The sequence below is a fragment of the Nycticebus coucang genome, chromosome 11, assembly GCF_027406575.1.
Source record: "Nycticebus coucang isolate mNycCou1 chromosome 11, mNycCou1.pri, whole genome shotgun sequence".
In the NCBI taxonomy this organism is placed as follows: domain Eukaryota; kingdom Metazoa; phylum Chordata; class Mammalia; order Primates; family Lorisidae; genus Nycticebus; species Nycticebus coucang.
Window position 1 is genome coordinate 18,181,030 of NC_069790.1, and position 19,288 is coordinate 18,200,317.

The following is a 19,288-nucleotide window of genomic DNA, read 5'->3' on the forward strand; positions in this document are numbered from 1 at the left end:
GATCACTAATATAGAAAATGTGCATGTCCAAGGAATAAAACGTCTCTGGCTTTTTTTTTTTTTGGTATTTTTAATTATAAAAGTAAAAGAAAAGCGGGCAACATAAAACTAGTGGGACATTTGACATTGTATTTGAGAAACTAAGGCATCGTTATCTGGTTCAGTGGAAGTACTTGCAATTCTCAGCGAATTCTCAAGGTGCTCCTCAGATATTTTGATTCTAACTTTACTCTTGATCTGCTTTCTTCTTAAAAATGGTCACTTGCAAATGCAGGTGGTGTCAAAAAGCAATGACATGAATAAGGCATGACTGTGAAGCGAGGGATATTTGTCTTCAGGAAGATAGGACCTATAAAAGTCCTATAAAGAGACACGATCAAATTTTTCTTTACATTGAATGTCAGTTTGTAGCTCTATGCATTCCATTTGAAATCTGGCAGGTAATGGGCGGTCTATGGCTCAAAGGAGTAGGGTGCTGGCCCCATATACCGGAGGTGGAAGGTTCAAACCCGGCCCCCAGCCAAAAAAAAAAAAAAAAAAGAAAGAAAGAAAGAAAATAGGCAGGTAACATAACTGAAAAAAAAAAAAAGAAGTAGCATAAACAGTCACAAATCATAAATGCATGCACCAAAATATTATTTTCCCACAAATCTTGAAATCTGTTATAAAATTCTTGTACCAAAATGAAGACAAAGGCTGCATATTTTTGGCTGTTCACAGGACTGTGGTTAGCCAAGGTGTCGAAATGTGTCAATTGCTTCCCTTAATTTGAGCTTGCCATAATTTCAATTTTATTTACAACACTGTTATGGTTTGAAACATTGTATTAATACATTGGTTTTCACTTTGAAGGCACATGTTTAAGTCATTGAAATGAGCAGTTTAATCCACTAAAAATGCTAACTCTGTAATCTAGTTTTCATCATCAAATTCTGGCACAAAGTTGGTTTTTGATACCATAAATGACTTGATAACATGTCACAAATCATAAAATCTTTTCAACATTTGGCCTCAAGTTAGCCATTTTACTTTTGAAAAGTAAATGATAATCACCAGGTCAACATTCACACTTTTAGGGAATTCCTGGAATTGGTGATGCGTCAATCTTTTGGCCCTTATGAAATTTAGTCTTGATGATTTGCATGACATTAGTTATCCATTTTTAAAGCGTTCTTGCATAAACATTCTTGACGTACGAGGCAATAATAACACTTCATCAGACATGACCTTTGAGCAGCAACTGCATTGTCTTTGTTAACTTTACAAGTCCCTCTCTTTTACTACCATTGGCGGGCCACTGTCTGTAATTGTATCAGATACGTTGACAATGGACAAAGAAAATTACTTTAACATATTTTGTACTGCTTCATACAAATCTCTTTAGTTGTATCTTTTAATGGCATGAAAGAAGCCATTTCTTCAGTGAAATTGTTATGCTATCGATACCTCTACTAAAAAGGCAAATGGAGCTGCATTTGTAGCATCAGTGCTGTCACCCATTCATTGCCAAAGAATAACATTTAAAATTAGCAGCTTTATTCTCCAAACTTCTTTTGATAGATTTTTCCAATTTCTTCAATTCACTTGGCTATATTCTGGTGAGACAGATTGATGTTAGAAATATCCCCCTTTTTTTTCCAGGGCAAATTTTATCTGCTATGCTTTCCATACATTGCATAATATACTCACCATCAGTAAATGGTTTTGATTCTTTTACTATTATACATGCTACTACATAACTAGCTTTTATAACGAATTTCATCTGAGTTGTAATTTAAGAAAAAATTTTTGCTGTATGCAGATTTTTTTCAGTTCCACTATTTTGTATTTACGACATAACCCTTCATCTGCATTGAATTGAGCAGCATGTTTTTGCATATAATGCTTTTCCAAATTAGAATCTTCAAACGCTTGCACAAATTCCCTACAAATTAAGCAGAATAGCCTTATTATTTGCCTAGACAAAAATGTAGTCATCTGTCTACTTTTCACTGAACAATCTTCTTACATTTGAAATTTTTCTTTTGGAGGAAGTTCTGTTTCCTTTTGAGATGTAGAAGCTATGTAGGAACTAAAAAAGAAAAGTAGATAAGGAAATATATTTACTTTTATTATGAAAATTAATTGACAGAAAAACAGTAAAGTTTGGCCCCTTTCACATCTAGGCTGCTGATGGAGGGCTAGGCAGAAGGCCGACTGCAAAGTACTGTGGGCGATGACTGAGGTGTAGAAGTATTATTTAATAATAAAATAGGAATGCTTATCTGACTTCTAAATAACGTTAAAAACCTAATTTGCAATGGTAGGTTGAAATATTACTGATAATCGGGCGGCGCCTGTGGCTCAAGGAGTAGGGCGCCAGTCCCATATGCCGGAGGTGGTGGGTTCAAATCCAGCCCCGGCCAAAAACCACACACACACAAAAAATATATATATATATATTACTGATAATTACTTCCTTGCCAAGGTACCATGAACACATGTAAAATGTGCAGGTGTCAATTTGACCATCTATGCTTGGAAGGTAACACACTGGAAGCCACACGGGGCCGTAAACTGAAGCTACACAGGCATACAAATAGCAAGAGCGTATGTGTGTTTAGTTTACATGACACTATCACCTACAAAGTTCATGCCTGAGAACTACACAATCAAGTTCCATCAAAAACATCACTAGAAGACCTGTTAATGTTTTAAGTACATTTACGATTTGTGTTAGGCTGCATTCATAGCCCTCCTGGGCTACATGAGGCCTATGGGCTGTGGGTTGAACACCCTTCCACTAACATATTCATATCTCTGGATTTTATAACTCTAGTTCTGAAATCTAATGAAAATTAACTACAGACCTTGAAGGCAAAAACTGCTCTATGGCATCAGAGGTTAGTCAGGGATTATCTTCAAGGAAGAGGAAGAGAATACTGATTAGAGGGCATCAGGGGACTTGATAAAGTTCTATCATCTTACTATTCTGAGTAGTGGTAACATGGCTATGCTCATTTAATTGATAATTTATTGGTACAGAGAGTAATTTAAGTTATATATTAAATTATTATTATTATTATTTTTTGTAGAGACAGAGTTTCACTTTATGGCCCTCGGTAGAGTGCTGTGGCCTCACATAGCTCACAGCAACCTCCAACTCCTGGACTTAAGCGATTCTCTTGCCTTAGCCTCCCAAGTAGCTGGGACTACAGGTGCCCGCCACAACGCCCGGCTATTTTTTGGTTGCAGTTTGGCCGGGGTTGGGTTTGAACCCGTCACCCTCGGTACATGGGGCCGGCGCCTTACCGACTGAGCCACAGGCGCCGCTCTATATATTAAATTATTAAAAAGACTTTATTATCTTTTTATAATATGTCTATACTAGTCTCAATTAGAAAGCCTAAATATCTAACAATAGGGGAATCATCAGATAAATCCTGGTACGGTCATTAAAATAAATGCTCATAAAGCACCTATGACTTAGAAAAATTCATGGGTTATAACAATAAATTAAAAAACTAATGCCAAATAGAATACACATGTATGTTTACATCTCTGTAAGATAGATCTAAACCAAATTCTTACAAAAATATACCTATGAAATATTATCAGATGTTAGCAATGCTTATCTCTGGCTGATGAGATTATATATTCCAGTCTCCTTTCACCCTTTCTACATTTTTCAAGTTTCTTATTTTGTTCTTACTGTATTTGTAACAGGAGGGGCTAGATTCACACGTCATTTTGTTAGGGTCCCTGGCATTTGTCCCAGTACTCTGTGCAGCTCTCCTGTTTCTTCCCACTAATCTAGGTGATATTAGATAACAGCGTCACGGTCATTTAATTGACTTCCTCAGTGTCATCGAATAATAAGTCTACTTCAACGATTTGCAGTCACAGTGCCCCTCTTGTGGACTGCCAGGATGGATACAACCACCATTTGCTTGTGACACCCCTTTTCCTGGCTTCCTGACTGACCTATCCCATTTTTGATGAGCATAGCACCCCTCTTCTCCTCTCCAGTCCTAAACATGTGTTCTGTCGGCTTGTTCTTATTCCTGGGCCTGTGAGCCATCTTGTGTCTTTAAGGACTGATTCATTACATTTTCATTTTATAGTTTAACTCTCAGAGGGCAGTATTATTTTAATTGTTACAAATCTATGAAAGCAGGCCTCGTGATTCTGTATCTTTTGACTTTTCAGGAGAAGGTGGAAATCTTAAAAAATTCATTATTTATAATATTAGCAATTAATACAGAATCTTTAGAAACACCGTACAAGACTACAAAACATGTCTGTAAGCCAACTCTGCACTGTAGGCCTTGGGATGAGATGACTAAGACCTTTCTAAACTAAATATTTTTAAGTATGCTGTTCCCATACTCCTCAAGGAAAATAAACAGTGCCTTGGTTGCAGTCAAAAGTAGTGCAAAGAAGGCTGGGTGACTGGGTTGAGAGACTTGGTTTGGGTACCCCCAGGAGATGCCCAGAGTCCCTCTCTTCACCTCCTGGGAAGGTATGGAGGGCCTGTGGGACTTCTTGTAAACATTAGCAGTGCTGGCTGCTGCCCCATGACAGCTGCTCTGTACCATCGGGGAAGCTGCCAATTCTGTGCTGAAACAGAAGGAGCTGAAGTTTTGGCTCAGGTTTGCACCCACCATGGGGTGCATCCTGGATCAGACGAATATCCATCTTCCTACTGCCCCCTGCACTGTGACTGTTGGATTTTAGCCTGCTGGGCAGGTTATTACCGTGGTTAATATTTTTGAGGATAATTTAATAATTTCCTGCATCTCTCCCACAGCCTTTTTAGAATTCCATGCTTCGTATTAAAATGTGATATTCTGCATAGGGAAACAGCAGGCTGGTCAGGTTAAAATAAACATTCAGTCGGCATGGCAGTTAAGGTGTGCAGTGAAGATATAGTCTATTAGGTGAGGTAAAGCCCCCCTCAGCCGGGCTCAATAAACAGCTGCTGACAAACCAGTTGCTTAGTCAATAAGAAGGGCTGGACTCAAATCCTAATGAAGCTTTTTGGGAGAAGGATGTCTAGATATGTCCTGATGACTTTCAGGGGGACATCATCAGGTATAAAATTGCTCCTTGGGAACTTCTAGGATATTATTCAGACACAATCTAAGTGATGGTTAGCTGTCAAAAAATATTAGTACGTTCTGTATACAATATGCTAAGTGGCAATTTCAAAAGAGAATATGGAAAGCCTGTATCAGTGGTTCTCAACCTTCCTAATGCCACGACCCTTTAATACAGTTCCTCATGTTCTGGTGACCCCCAACCATAAAATCATTTTCGTTGCTACTTCATAATTGTAATTTTGCTACTGTTATGAATTGTAATGTAAATATGTGATATGCAGGATGCATTTAGGCAACCCCTGTGAAAGGGTCGTTCAACCCCCAAAGGGGTCACGACCCACCCGCTGGCCTATATCATCACTCCAGTATTTTTCCAACTTCTCTTTATGAACTTACTTATACATAATCATCAATAATTTTCCTTAACTAGAATTATTAAGTGGACAACAGAAAATAGGCTCAAAGCAAAGCTGTAATCACTGAATCTGACTTTGCAATGGTAATGCAACGTTCATTTATTCTAAATCTGACTTGCAAGGGTTTTGATATGATTAGTAATTCATACACAACAAAAGTCAGGGAGGTATATAGTCCAGCTACAAGGTTTTAATGAATAAACAAAACAAAAACTTACGAGGCATAAGTAAGCTCTGAAAATTCTGACACATACCCTTTTAACTCAGCAAGTATGGCTGAGAACAGAGATATAAATATACAGAATCTTTAAAAACTAAGAAAAGGCAAATGTTAAGTAAATGACATTAAGTAAAGTATATTAATGGGAGACTTTAATAGTTTACTTTTCTTACCTACTTGATATTTTAAAGCTATAAATATGGATATAGATTATTTGAATATTATAATTAAGTTTCTTAAGGAACAGATAATTTTTAAGCGTACAGTCACAGACTATATGCTATTTTGAGGAGATAAGTCATACTTATAAAATTCATCATAAAACTAGACCATCAAAAAGCATCTAATTCAATCTTGTCGGAACTGTATAGTGAACAAGAAGTGCCTAAATAGAAATTTACAAGATAACAATATTGCCTAAAAGAACTATTCAGATACAAATATTTAAAAAGTAAAACTACCAACCATTATAAGATAATGAAAGTGGCTCAGTGTTCATAGGTCAGTGGCTAGGGCACTGGGCACATATACCGAGGCAGGTGGGTTCAAACCCGGCCCGGGCCTGCTAAACAATGAAAAATGAACAAAAGAATAGCTGGGCATTGTGGCAGGTACCTGTAGTCCCAGCTACTCAAGAGGCTGAGACAAGAGAATCGGTTAAGCCCAAGAGTTTGAGGTTGCTGTGAGCTGTGACGCCACGGGACTCTACCCAGGGTGCCATAGTGAGATTCTGTCTCAAATAATAGTCATAATAATAATAAATAATGAAAGTGAACACATTCAAAAGTTGTCAAATTTGGGCTTATTATCTAATTCATTCACTTAATGTACTTTAATTACTTTTTATATAAAGAAAAAATAAAGAATTAGGCATTTAAATAACAACATTAGGAAAGCTACAACTACGTAGGCAAAAACTATAACAAAATGAATTGCTTAAAAAATAAGTGCAATTAGTAAATTCAAAAGGAGAATGATGGAAATGATTACAAGCTGGGATAGACAGAATGTGGTTCATCATACTAAACTCTACTTTTGTACATGGATGAATATTTCCCTAAATAAATTTAAAATATGTAAAGAAACTCAATAATCAGTCCTTTAAAGGGGCAAATATAAACCTATGAATATTTCCCTAAATAAATTTAAAATATGTAAAGAAACTCAATAATCAGTCCTTTAAAGGGGCAAATATAAACCTAAATTGGGGAGGGGAGTATAAACAAAAGAATACAGTACCTCTATTTAGAAGAGGCAACTTTTAAAGCAATACTTTATACTAATTATATTTGAAAACCATGAAGAAAATAAAGAGTCTGGCAATACATAAATTACATTAAGTAGTAGCTAGCCTGAATAAACTGAATTATCCCAAAAAAGAAAACCGAAAAACTTCAAAAGGACGGGAGTCACACAGTTTTAAAGGCATTTCACAATTTGAAATAAAACATAAATAAAATCCTAGACATTGATCCAGAACATTAAAAAGGAAAGCTGGCTTATCATTAAATAAAGCTAGCAAAATACCAACATATGACAAAGAATCTGTAACAACAGAAGAATAAAAGATAGCAACACCACAAACAAAAGCATAAACTAACGCCGCATACTAGGTATTACTACAATATTATTATATGTCATATAACATTGTGTTTCATACATTAACATAATAAAAATGAATAACTTCCTTACTCTGAGAGTTACTTTGTCAGGTGCAATGCTGAGAAATATGATAAGTCTAAGACAGATTATGTCATTTAAAGCGCAGGAAAGCTCCTAGAAGTGGAGCCAACATATTAGACCTTATACCCAAAACATCACATAATTCAAAACTTGTATAAATAAAAACTAAAATTAATGGGAGAATAAACATTTCGGTTTATCCATGAAGGTGTTTCTCTGCAACAATTTTGAACTCAGAGGTGAGGGGAAATGCATAATTTCAAACTTTGCAGGACAACTTTCCATTTCTACATTTTCTTAACATGCGTCTCTTGAAGCATCTTCTTCTCCAGATTTTGAAAGAGACAGAGAAACACACAGGAAGCTGAGAGAGAACTGGAAACTGACGGTGGGCCCCAGGACATAAGGAATAAGAAGCAAACAAGAGAGGAAGGTGAGCCCACTATTCAGGAGCCACAGGTTGGAAATGTAGGGTAAATTTTTATTTATCAGTGAAAGCCAAAACTGTGAATCATAACAGGAAATTTTCCAAATGTTAAGCATTAGTTCCATTTTTTTAAAGCACTGAGTCCAGCACTGAGTCAATAGCAGTAATGTTTTAGAAAAGCAAATTACGTTTACATGATCAATTCAATGTCTTCCTGGGACCTTTGGGGAGAGCGCAAACTGTTCAGTCTTGCCTAACCGGAACACATGGCCTACTTCTGCCTACTTCTGCAGAATCATTTCATTATGCTAAAAATCATAAGCAGTTTCCAAAAGCCATCACATTCTCATAGACCACTGCTTTTATTTTTCTCTCCAACTGAAGTGCTACTCTCCTCATCTCTGAGGTTCTAACTCGTTCAATAAGTCTTAACTCAAAAGTCACTTTCTCAGGGGAGCTTATACTTCCTCCTACCCTTCTACACCTCTCTGCTCCCATCAGGAAGCAGTGCACACAGACCTCTACGATGACATCCGTCATGCTGCATTAAGATTGCTTTTGCTGTCCTAGTTAAGAAAAAGGTATTTTTTTTTTAACAAGTTAACTTAAAACTTTGTGATTCACCTATTTACTAATTCCTACATTCTGGGAAGAAACTAGACACACAGAAAAAAAGAAAGAAAGAGAGAAGGGGAAGAGAGAGGAAGGGAGAAGTGAAGGAGAGGAAGGGAGGAGTGAGGGTGATGAAGGGAGGAAGGGAGGAGAAAAGTAAGGAGGGAGAGAGGGAGGGAGGGAAAGGCAGGCTGGCAACTGAAACAGCATCAAAAACAAAATACTAAGAAATAAATTTAATAAAAGATAAGACATAAGATGTCAACACTGAAAGTCCAAAACACTGCTGAGAGAAACTGAAGAAGATGAAGATAGATGTTAAGAGATACACCATGTTCCTGGATTGCGCTCATTTATATCGTTAAGATATCAAGGTTCCCTACATTGATCTACAGAGTTAACTTAATCCCAAATCATAATCTCACCAAGCTTTTTTTTTCACTGAAACTGACAAGCTAATTCTAAAATGTATATATAAATATTAAGAAATGATCCTATCCAAAGTAATCTTGAAAAAGTAGAACAAAATTGAAAGATGTATGCTACATAACTTTTTAAGACTTTCCATAAAGCTTCAGAGATCAAAACAGGCTAGTCACCGGCAATAACAATCGACAAATAAATTGTTGAGGCATAATGAGGAACTCAGATGTACATATAGAGTCATTTGACTTCTGAAAGATATCAGAGCAGCCTAATGATGAAAATAGTTTGTCTTCATGAAACAGTATTGAAACAACCAAGTAGCAAAACTGGGGAAAAAAAAAAACAAAAACAAACAAGAATTTCCAACCCTAACATACAGCATGAAGAAATAATTTTAAATGGACCACCAACCTGAACACAAAATTAGAAATACAAAGCTTTTAGAAAAATGTGTAGGGGAATTATTTTTACAACCTTTCCCCAAAGATTTCTAAGAGAAGACACAAAAAAGCTCCAACCATTAAAAAACCATTTTGTGATTTTGTGTAGGCTATCTCCATAAAGCTCCCACTAGCTACTTTGGTACAACCTGCACATAAAAATGAACAATGATAATAATACTGGAATTTATGTCATAAAACTTTAAAAATTCCACACCTCTATGGCAATACGTTTACTGGAAAAAACACACATAGGGATGGGAAGAGTTCTCCTTAGAGAAACTCTTTATCTGAGAAAATCAGATAAAAAAATGCAGAAGGAATTAAAAGGTTAGAAAAACCAATAGTTTGCAACTCTCAGTGTAGTAACTGATTCAGACAAGTATCATCAGTGATGCTAAGGATAACTGAAAGGCTGCTGGAGAGTATGATACCTGCAGGCGGAAAGTCTTATCTCCCAGGTAATTTAATAATTTCACTGGGGATAATGGGCTTTTACTGTGGAGAGATCTGACAGTCACCACCTGAATCAAGTCATCAAACGACGTCACCAACCCTGAAGCAAGCTGCCACCACATGTCTTCTGATGCGCTGCAGTTATTAATAAATAACACTAGTCGTGATAAAGCCTTGACAAAAATGTTTAACCTGAATTAAGTCAAAACAAAGCAGTCAGACAAACACAGTATGTGGGACATTCTATAAGGCAACTGTCTGGGACTCTTTAGAGAAGTCAGAGTGGGGAAAAACAAAACAACAAAAAGGACAGTGACAATGAATAGTCTTCAGACTGAAAAGAGCATAACAGACACAACCATCATAGAATCTTGAATTTTAAAAGAACAGAAGAAAAAGCTACAAAAGACAATTGGGGAATTGACCGTAGTTTAGTATTCTGATTACATAGAAGAATGCCCTCATTTTGAAGTTTGAGGGGTAACCACCACCATGTACATAACCTACTTCTGATTAGTTCAGAAAATCATAAGGTCATAAGGACAGAGTTGTTTTGTTTATTTTTTTTAATGGGGTTGTTGTATCTATGCCTGTCAATATACAGTATATACAAACAGACAATACAGATAGACAGTATATTTAAACATAAAATGTATATAGTATACATATGCATATTTACCTATAGCAGATCTCCACTCTCGGCAATTTCAATTTCCAAACTTTCAGTTACCTGTGATCAATTGTGATAGGGTATAAAAATACTTAGAAAATTCGTGAAATAATTATTCATAAGTTTTAAATTGTGTGCTGTTCTGAGGCTAACTGTCCACTAGTCTGCTCCATCTTTGCCAGAACATGAATCATCTCTTTGTTCAGCATATCCACGTTGTAAATTACTACATAGGAACAAAATATAGTGTGTGTAGGAGTTTGGTAGCACCTGTAATACCTGTGGTCTGAGACATCCACTTGGAGTCCTGGAATGTATCTCCCATGGATAACAGGGTATGTCAGAACAGCAAAGAAAATAAAGGTATATTTTCATTGCAAAAAAAAAAAAAATCATTAAATTAACTTTGCTATAAGTGTTTGCTACTTTTAAAAGCAAAGAGTGAGAAACCAGAATCATCCTCAAAAACCTCTTAAATTATTCTATAAAACAGAATGCACATGAATTTTGTACACATCCCTTTGCATAATAATTCTTACGTATGTAACACTCTGAAATATACAATAAGACTAAAAGGAAAAAAAACCAGATAAGACTTCTGCATGTCCAATTTACTGTGCCCTCACCATAGCTACTAAATTTACCTAGACATAAATGGGAATTGGGTGAAGACTTTTAAGGTACTTTTGATTGTGGATAGAAGCAATTTTATCTGCATCTTGAGGCAATGACACTTAAATGCCTGAGAATGATCTTTTGCTTTTGCTGTTACAAAGCTTAAATGAAACAGTAGAGCCACCTCATGCAATGGTTTGGGTCCAAAGTTTCTAAATTCTTCAGTGAAACTGCACAAGATACAAAAACCAGTTGTACCCGCATTGTTCCCAAGACGCGTCTGCATCTTGGTAGGTGATACGAAGTGCCAGCTGTACCAAGTCTCAGGTGCACCCTGAGTTATTTCATTCAGGGAACTAACTGACTTACTACACTGGTGCCCACATTTCATCGGTACTGCACTTCCTTCTGCTCCACCTCATTCTTTTCTTTAAGAATTTAGACAGCCCAACTCTGTAACAGCTCCATCTATTATCTCCATAGTTTGGTGCTGGTTCTTTTCTGGGCTTCCTATCTCTCAGTGTTGTTTATATTCACTGGGGCTGTAATTAACACTTTTATCCATCCTGATAAATCTGTTCACTCTTCACTGCTTCCTGTTCTGCCCTCCTCCCACACACACACTCAGGGCATCTATTAAAGCTCTGTTGCTTCCTGTGTTCTGACTCATTCAACAATTTCTGTTACCAACAGCAGATAAAAGTAACTTTGTGCACATAACAGAATTTAACCTTTCAACAATCTGCTTTGGACTCAGATTTACTTAGTAATTAACATCAATGGCATACAAAAAGTAAAGGAGAAAAAAAACATATCTTAGGGTGCTTTTAAGTCACCTCTCTGATAGACACTAATTTATCTCCTGAACTCAAGGCTGTTCTTACAGCAATTTAATTTCTAAGTGACCTTTTTCCAATTGCAGTATTAAACATTTTTCTGAACTTTTATTTGACATGTAATGCAGAGAAACATTAAGACTTAAAGATGATTAGGTAAATTTATATCAATGTTTTAATAATTTATGAAACAAACCTAAAATATATATTGAGAAGCTCAATCTGGATGGTATAAGATTTAAGATTCATACTTGACAGTATTTGAAAATTCAAAGTTTGCCAAGAATATACCAAATATACTTCATTTTCTTCACAACTATTTCTGAGCCCTCAAATTGTTATCAGGTTGTCCTTTGAGCCCTTGGGATACGATAATTAACAAAACCAAAACAAACAAATAAACAAAAAAAAACAAACTCCTACCTTTTTAAAGTTTATCTGCTATAGGAAAGGGATGGAAGGTGAGGCAGTGCTGGGACACTGTCATTTTGGACTGAGTGGTTAGGATGATCTCTTTGAGAAGGTGGCGTCTGATAAGGAAGAAATGCCGGGGGATACCAGGGGCAAAGGCACTGCGGGGAGAGCGAGAGCAAGGGCAAATGCTGGGGGTGGGGCGGGGTCACTGGTCATGGAGTCCTGCAACCAGGAGGCAGGCGAGGCTGGAGCCCAGAGAGAGAAGGTGACGGACAAGTTGCCAAGAGCTGGACCTTGGGTATGAGCTGCTGTAAAGACTTACTCTGAATGCGACAGGAAGGCACTGGAAGTTTTTCAGTAGAAGAGAATAATAATCCAGCTTATGTTTTAAGAGGCTCCCTGGTTACTTTGCAGAGTAAGCACAGAAATGGGGAGACCAGTTAGGAAACTACATCAATAATCCAGGAGAGAGTTGTTATCCTGCTCAGCAGACGAGGGTGATAGCAAGGGTGAAGGTGAAGACTGGTTAGTTCTAAATACACGGCCAAAAGCATTGGGTGACGGATCAGGCATAGGGTATGGGAGAAAATGAGGATGAAAAGAGACCTGCAAGATTCATAGTCTGAGAAGTGAAGGACGGAGGCGCTCTTTACTGAAGAGGGGAACATAAAGGAGAGGTCACTTTGTGGGAGAATGTCAGTTCAGTTTTGACATATAAAGTACCAGACACTTAGTAATACCCAAGTGGAGATAAAGTATCCAGTAAAGCTGGATATGAACTGGGAGTTCAGGGCACCGATGCTGGCTACAGGTATAAATTTGCCAGTCAACAGTAAATGGATGAAATTTATGGATAGATGAGAGATACTTATAACAGAAATTAGAATGTTCTTCATGCCATTACAGATAAAAAAAAAATCCCTACAACTAAAATATTAATAATGTATTTATTTGTAAAACAGAAAGAAATTTTGAAGTGGGCCCTATGTAAGTCCATGAACAGTTCCCATTTTAGTAGACTATCAGACTGAACAAAATGTAATATCACAGAGATATTTAAAGGGATTCAAAAGATAATAAAAGGGTTCGCCTGCTCTCAGCAGAACTTATATCTAGTCAAGAAGGAAGAGAAGTAAATAATACAAAGAAATGAGTGAAGAGGGGGAAAACATCACATGTATATTCTTCACACGAATCACGGCACTAGGGATGCTCCTTGGTCCAGTGAAAGATCAAGCCAGAAAGAGGAAAGACGTTTGACTATATATTAGTTCTTCCACAGACTACAGGTTGGCAAAACAGCAGGATGCCCTCGAGTGGCCAAAGTCATGATGAGTAATACATAAAACGTGTTAGCTCATCAACCCTGAGGGAGTCATCAACCTGGCAGGCAGTTATTTCATTAGCATGGCTGAGTCAAGTTATACTGTATCTCACCACTGATGCAGCGACAGTCTCTCTCAAGATGGGCTTTGGAGAATGACAATATTCTCTCCCTGGTTTCTAATCTTTTTCAGAAGCTGCTGTCAGATGGTCCAGCATCACTGAACAACAGGGTCTTTACAGCACCTTCCTCCAGCTTCTGGTGTTTCTTTCTGGCCTTCAATTTCCCTCCTAGTGGATCTCTCCAGGTGCTCAAATTGATTATGCAGCTTTTTTTTCCTTTCTCAGTTTCAGCTCTAACTCCTACACTCAAATACAGTCATGCATCACTTGACAACAGGGATATGTTAAGAGAAATCCATCACTAGGCAATTTCATCCTTGCATGAACATCATAACTTGTACTTACACAGACCTAGATGTGTAAGACCTAGCTTAGTCCACAAACCAATACATCCTGCTACTGTACTCAGTACTGTGGGCCACTGTAACACAATGGAAAGTACTAGTGTGTCTAAACATAGAAGTTACAGTAAAAGTACAGTATTATAGTCTTATGGGACACCCTCTTACATGTAGTCAATCGTTGACCAAAACATGTGGTACATGACTGTATTTTCTTTCTTTTTTTTTATTTTTTTTTTGACACAGAGTCTTACTGTGTCGCCCTTAAGATATTTTCCAATGCATATGAGGACTCCTCTGCATCACATACTACCACTTCTTAAATACTTACAGCAAGTAAATTCCCAAATAAATACTGTCCACTCTCAGCTCAGGGACTGGAGATCTTATTGATCCAAACCTGAATATTAACAGTATCCATGACAGCAAACTCATTGCCCTTCTGGGAATCATAGGAAGGTGGCCAAAATTATACACTTCTTTTAGTAATTATTCTTCATCTCAAAGACTGGAATTAGGAATGTATTCATCACATATTCTTCTTAAGCCTCCCCAGACTTATCTTTTCTACACAGAGTGAACAGAAGCTGAATTCCAAGTAGCCAGCTGGAAAGTAGCAACCAACACGGCTACTCAGAGGCAAGTTATGTTCCTTTTCATTCAATAGTACAAAGCTATTTCCTTGAAATGTAGGCGATAAGTGTTTACTCCAGTGACAAACCCATCTTCCACACACTATCCCCCTGGTGGCTCTCTAGCTCGTGGAAGTACCACACTAATAGCCAGGCTAGGGAAGATGCAATATCCATTGTCCCTGAAGTCACTTGAGATCAACTTCCTATTTCACAAATTAGAAGCGAGCAATAAAAAGGCATGCCATTCACTTCTATGCCCCAAAGTATTTATCAACAGGCAGAAGTAATAACGTATGTCACTGCCTTTAATATACAAAGGTGGCACACGAGTCCAAAAAGAACTTACTAATCCCTATTCCAGATGAAGGTTTGTGGTCCAAAGCTCTGTGCATTTTACAGATATAGGAAGTCAATTTCAACACCTCAATGTCTATATTTCTAAAAAAACCAGTACACTTTTCTCTTTTTCAGATTTTTAAGGTAGCAGACCCTCAAGAGATCAACATCAGATGTGCAATCACCTTTTAAGCCTAAATTGTATTTCAGAAAATAGAATCATCTAAGCAAAGACCACTAATCATAAGACTCATTTCGACTATACGCTAGTATATGCAGAAAGTAGTGTGCTTTACGGTCCTATAATGAGAACAAGCCGCAGCACATGGTACAGAGGAAGGTAACAGCACAATGGTAGTAAGATGACAAGGTTCTCCATACAGGTTTGAAACTAGCACCATTCATGAAGAATGTGCTTTCAAATAATTAAACGAAAGAAATAAGCAATTATAAAATCAAACATTAAAAATGATTAAAATTACAAACATTAATATATATACACTGCCAGTAAAGACCAAACTGTTTAAGGTAAGACTAACTAACCAATAATAATCAGTAAGATCTCATTTAAGGCTTTGAGTCTCCTGGCTCCATCCTCTGCCACTCCCAATGGTGACCAACTCAATCCCCTTACTCTCATCAGTCTTCACTATTTCTCAATCGTCTCTCACCTACATTACTCCGACAATTTAGTCCCACTCATCTTCAAAAACATTCATCCCTCTACTCAAAACATCATTCCCCGCCCCCTGTGCTCCAACTGTGCTCACATTATTTCCCTTGTATATGGGTTTGCCCCAGTACTCTCTCTGGCTGGAATGCCTTTTCCTCCAACCACCAAACTATTAATGGCAGTAAGAACCCTATTCATTGCTCAAGGAAGCTGAAGTATCACTTCCTAAATGAAATCTTGTCTTATCCCATAGGTATAACATATATTCCAAAGTAGTCTAGAAGCCCCACCCTGCCCATCCTCATATCCATAGGTTTCAATGCAAGGCACTTTTGGCCTCCACACAGAATCTACCTCATTTTCTCCCATCAAATTAATGCACACTTCCCTATCTAGTGTGTTACTAGTGTGTTACTATCATGTCACCTTGCTGTAGTGGACACAAAGATGGGAAATGGCAAACAGATGACCTGGGACCAAATCGCATCCATACTGAGGTGATAGTATTTGTTGGTTGGCTTGCATAATGTCATTAAATCAACTACCAATTATACAAGATGAGCATTTACAACATATAATTTGGATTTCTAACTTCTCTTGAAAAACTGGCAATTCTGGCAATACTCCCCAGGTCACGGCTCTGCTGCCCAGCTACCTCACTTCCCCTTCTGCATGGTCCCTGTTAGCACTTGTTCTTCCTCCCCTGGTTTGTAGGGTCTTTGGAGGCCTAACAATTGCAGCCAGTCTCAGCCGGGTACCATTCACCAAGAGCACTGCTGGTTTCAGCCTCCTGTACCGCTGCTTACTAGTTGTGTAACTTTAGACAAGTTACTTAACAATCTATTGTAAGTTTCTTCTTCTGCAAAACAGGGAAAACTAACCACAAACTTACCTCAGAAAGTTATTGTGAGGAATATATTAGTTTACACAAAACAGTGATTCCCAGTGAGGTGGTCGGGGGAACAAGGAGAGTCCTGCTCCTGCTTTCCCCAAGACGGAGCCAAAGTCAGGAGACATTTTCCTGGGTCGTGACTACAGAAGGGGCCACTGGCAATTCGTGGGTAAGGGTGAGAGATGCTGCTAAACATCCCACAAAGCACAGGACAGTCCTAACAACAAGGATTATCCCTCTCAAAATGTCAACAGTGCTGAGGATGAGAAATCCTGACGGGAAGCATTCCTGGGACAGCTCCCGGCCAAAAGAAGCCCACCGTAAGCATTAACTATTATCAATAATTCCAAAACCAAGTCCTGGCCAATGCTCCTACCTCAGCTGAAGAAAATTCGAACACAGCCTCGTGTGACCTTTGATGAATTTAACACCATACAAATAGAAACAGGTACCTCAAATTCTGTGGTTCCACATCAATAATTCAATTAGTGGTTAATTAAAAAAATAATAATTATGAGAATAATTTTATTTTCCTCAAAAAGCAAACAAGAATACTTCGCTGAGCAATAATGAGTGATACTTGAAAAATGTACCGTCCTGAAAAATACAGGGCCTAGAAAGCTGTGATTACTGCAACTCAGACGCTACTAGGCCCAATTCCTCAAGATTTAATACACTCAGGATGCTCACTAGTCCCAAGACACTTTTCGGGAAACGGTGAGTAGAGAGTAAGTAGAAGAGAAAGATTTTAAACTAAAGAGCCTGTTACATCTGATACCGTATCATTGCCTGTCCAGGAAGATCGTCCAGGCTTAAACAGCCCAGAGCCAGAGATCCTTAGTGAGAGGTCACTCTTACATCTTGATTCACAACCAGACGTATTTTCCAGATCCAGGTCAACTCACAAACAAAACAAGTGAGACAAGGGAAATGGCCTGAACTGTACTGATACACCATTTTAAGAGGCTACCAGGAATTCTGACACATAACATCAGAACCAATGAAAGTCTGTCATGAGCCCCTGCTGCCGTGAACCAGGAGTACTGACCAGGTTCACAGCCCAGCACTATAAGTCACAAACGGCAGGGCCTCCGTTTTCTAATCTATAACCTTAAAAAGTGGAAATCACTACTTTCCAACACTATAAACACAGAAAACATTGATTCTTCTTCTTTTTGTAACAATGTGACCTCATCATTTATAGCACAAAGATTTGAGTTTCTCTCAAGAAGACCTCTTGGCAAATACAGAAGACCCCTTAACTGAAACAGAAATGAGATTCTATTGAACCAAAGCCAAAAAAGCATAATAGTACTCATCTCAAAGACGAGGTAGAAAATGTGTGAATAAAATTAGAGGGCTCTGCAATCTGCAAAAAACTGTGCACTTGTAACCCAAGTTGTCAAGTATTTTAAGCTTATGTCAACATACACATATTTGAACACCCATGTATATGACAGTGCTTTATCAGAAATATGAAGATTGGTAGACTATGTCACAGAGAAAGACTCCTGAAATTGTTGTTACAAAAAAGGCTTCCATTAAAAAGACACAAGAAATGTATTATTAAGAAAACAGAATTTGAACGATTTAGAGGCTAGGTAGAATTTTGACTAGCCGGTGGAGTTTTCCATCTAGAGGGCATTCTACACAGAACACAGCAACAGCACTGCAGCCAGACAGCTTGAAGCAAAGAGCAGGAGTCCACTTTGGGGTACTGGGCTCCCAGCAAAGGAAGGCTCTACAATATGGGGGTCAAATCATGATGGCCTGGATCTTCAGAAGATGGGTATCAGTTACATAAACAATCTTCTTCTTCTTTCTTTCTTTTTCTTTTTTTGTAGAGACAGAGTCTCACTGTACCGCCCTTGGGTAGAGTGCCATTCTTTTTCTTTTTCTTAAAGGGAGATGAGGTCTCCCTCCCTGAGACTCCAAGCTGGAGTTCAGTGGTACAATCACTGCTTGCTCCAGCTTCCAACTCCTGGGCTCAAACACATAATCCTCTTGCCTCAGCTGGGATTATAGTATGAGCTGTCACACCTGGCTGGCATGAACAATCGTAAAAGACAGAGATACTCAATCAAAATATCCATTTCTTATATTCTGGCTTAAAGAGAAAAAGCTCTCTTTTACCTAAATTTATTTCAACATTTAAGAAAGAAGTAGTATATTAGCCTTGGCGCCTGTAGCTCAGCAGCTAGGGCACCAGCCACATACACTGGCGCTGGCGGATTTGAATCCATCCTGGGCCTGCCAAACAACGACAACTACAACCAAAAAATAGCTGGGTGTTGTGGCAGACGCCACTAGTCCCAGCTACTTGGGAGGCTGAGGCAAGAGAATCACTTAAGCGCAAGAGTTTGAGGTTGCTGTGAGCTACAGTGCCACGGCCCTCTACCCAGGGAGACAGCTTGAGACTCTGACTCAAAAAAAAAAAAAAAAAAAAAATAGAGGTAGTATTCCATGAATATTAGAATATGCCTAACGAAGATAATGTTTCATTAAGTTACAGGAGAATCAAAACACTATCCAGAAAGTAAATTAAGCTATTTATTAATCTGTTACTATCATATATTCTGATCATGAGACTAAAGTAAGCAAATCTTAGAAATAACTAATAGGTATTTTTAATTTTAGAATAATACTAACCCATTTCTCAAACTGATGTT

At 37.9% G+C, this 19,288-nt stretch overlaps 1 protein-coding gene across 7 annotated transcripts in view; it reads right to left on the minus strand.

Annotated features, from left to right (window-relative positions):
• Window positions 1-19,288, minus strand: part of STARD3NL (STARD3 N-terminal like) — a 44,960-nt gene that overhangs the window by 22,486 nt on the left and 3,186 nt on the right. For 2 of the 7 annotated variants that reach the window (XM_053609633.1, XM_053609636.1), the window contains one exon: window positions 2,009-2,071. The exons of 4 other annotated variants lie outside the window; for them this stretch is intronic. The gene's annotated coding sequence lies outside the window, so the exon portion shown is untranslated. Of the gene's footprint in view, window positions 1-2,008; window positions 2,072-10,440; window positions 10,492-19,288 lie in introns of all 7 variants that reach the window. One more of the 7 variants, XM_053609635.1, reaches the window with a different exon arrangement.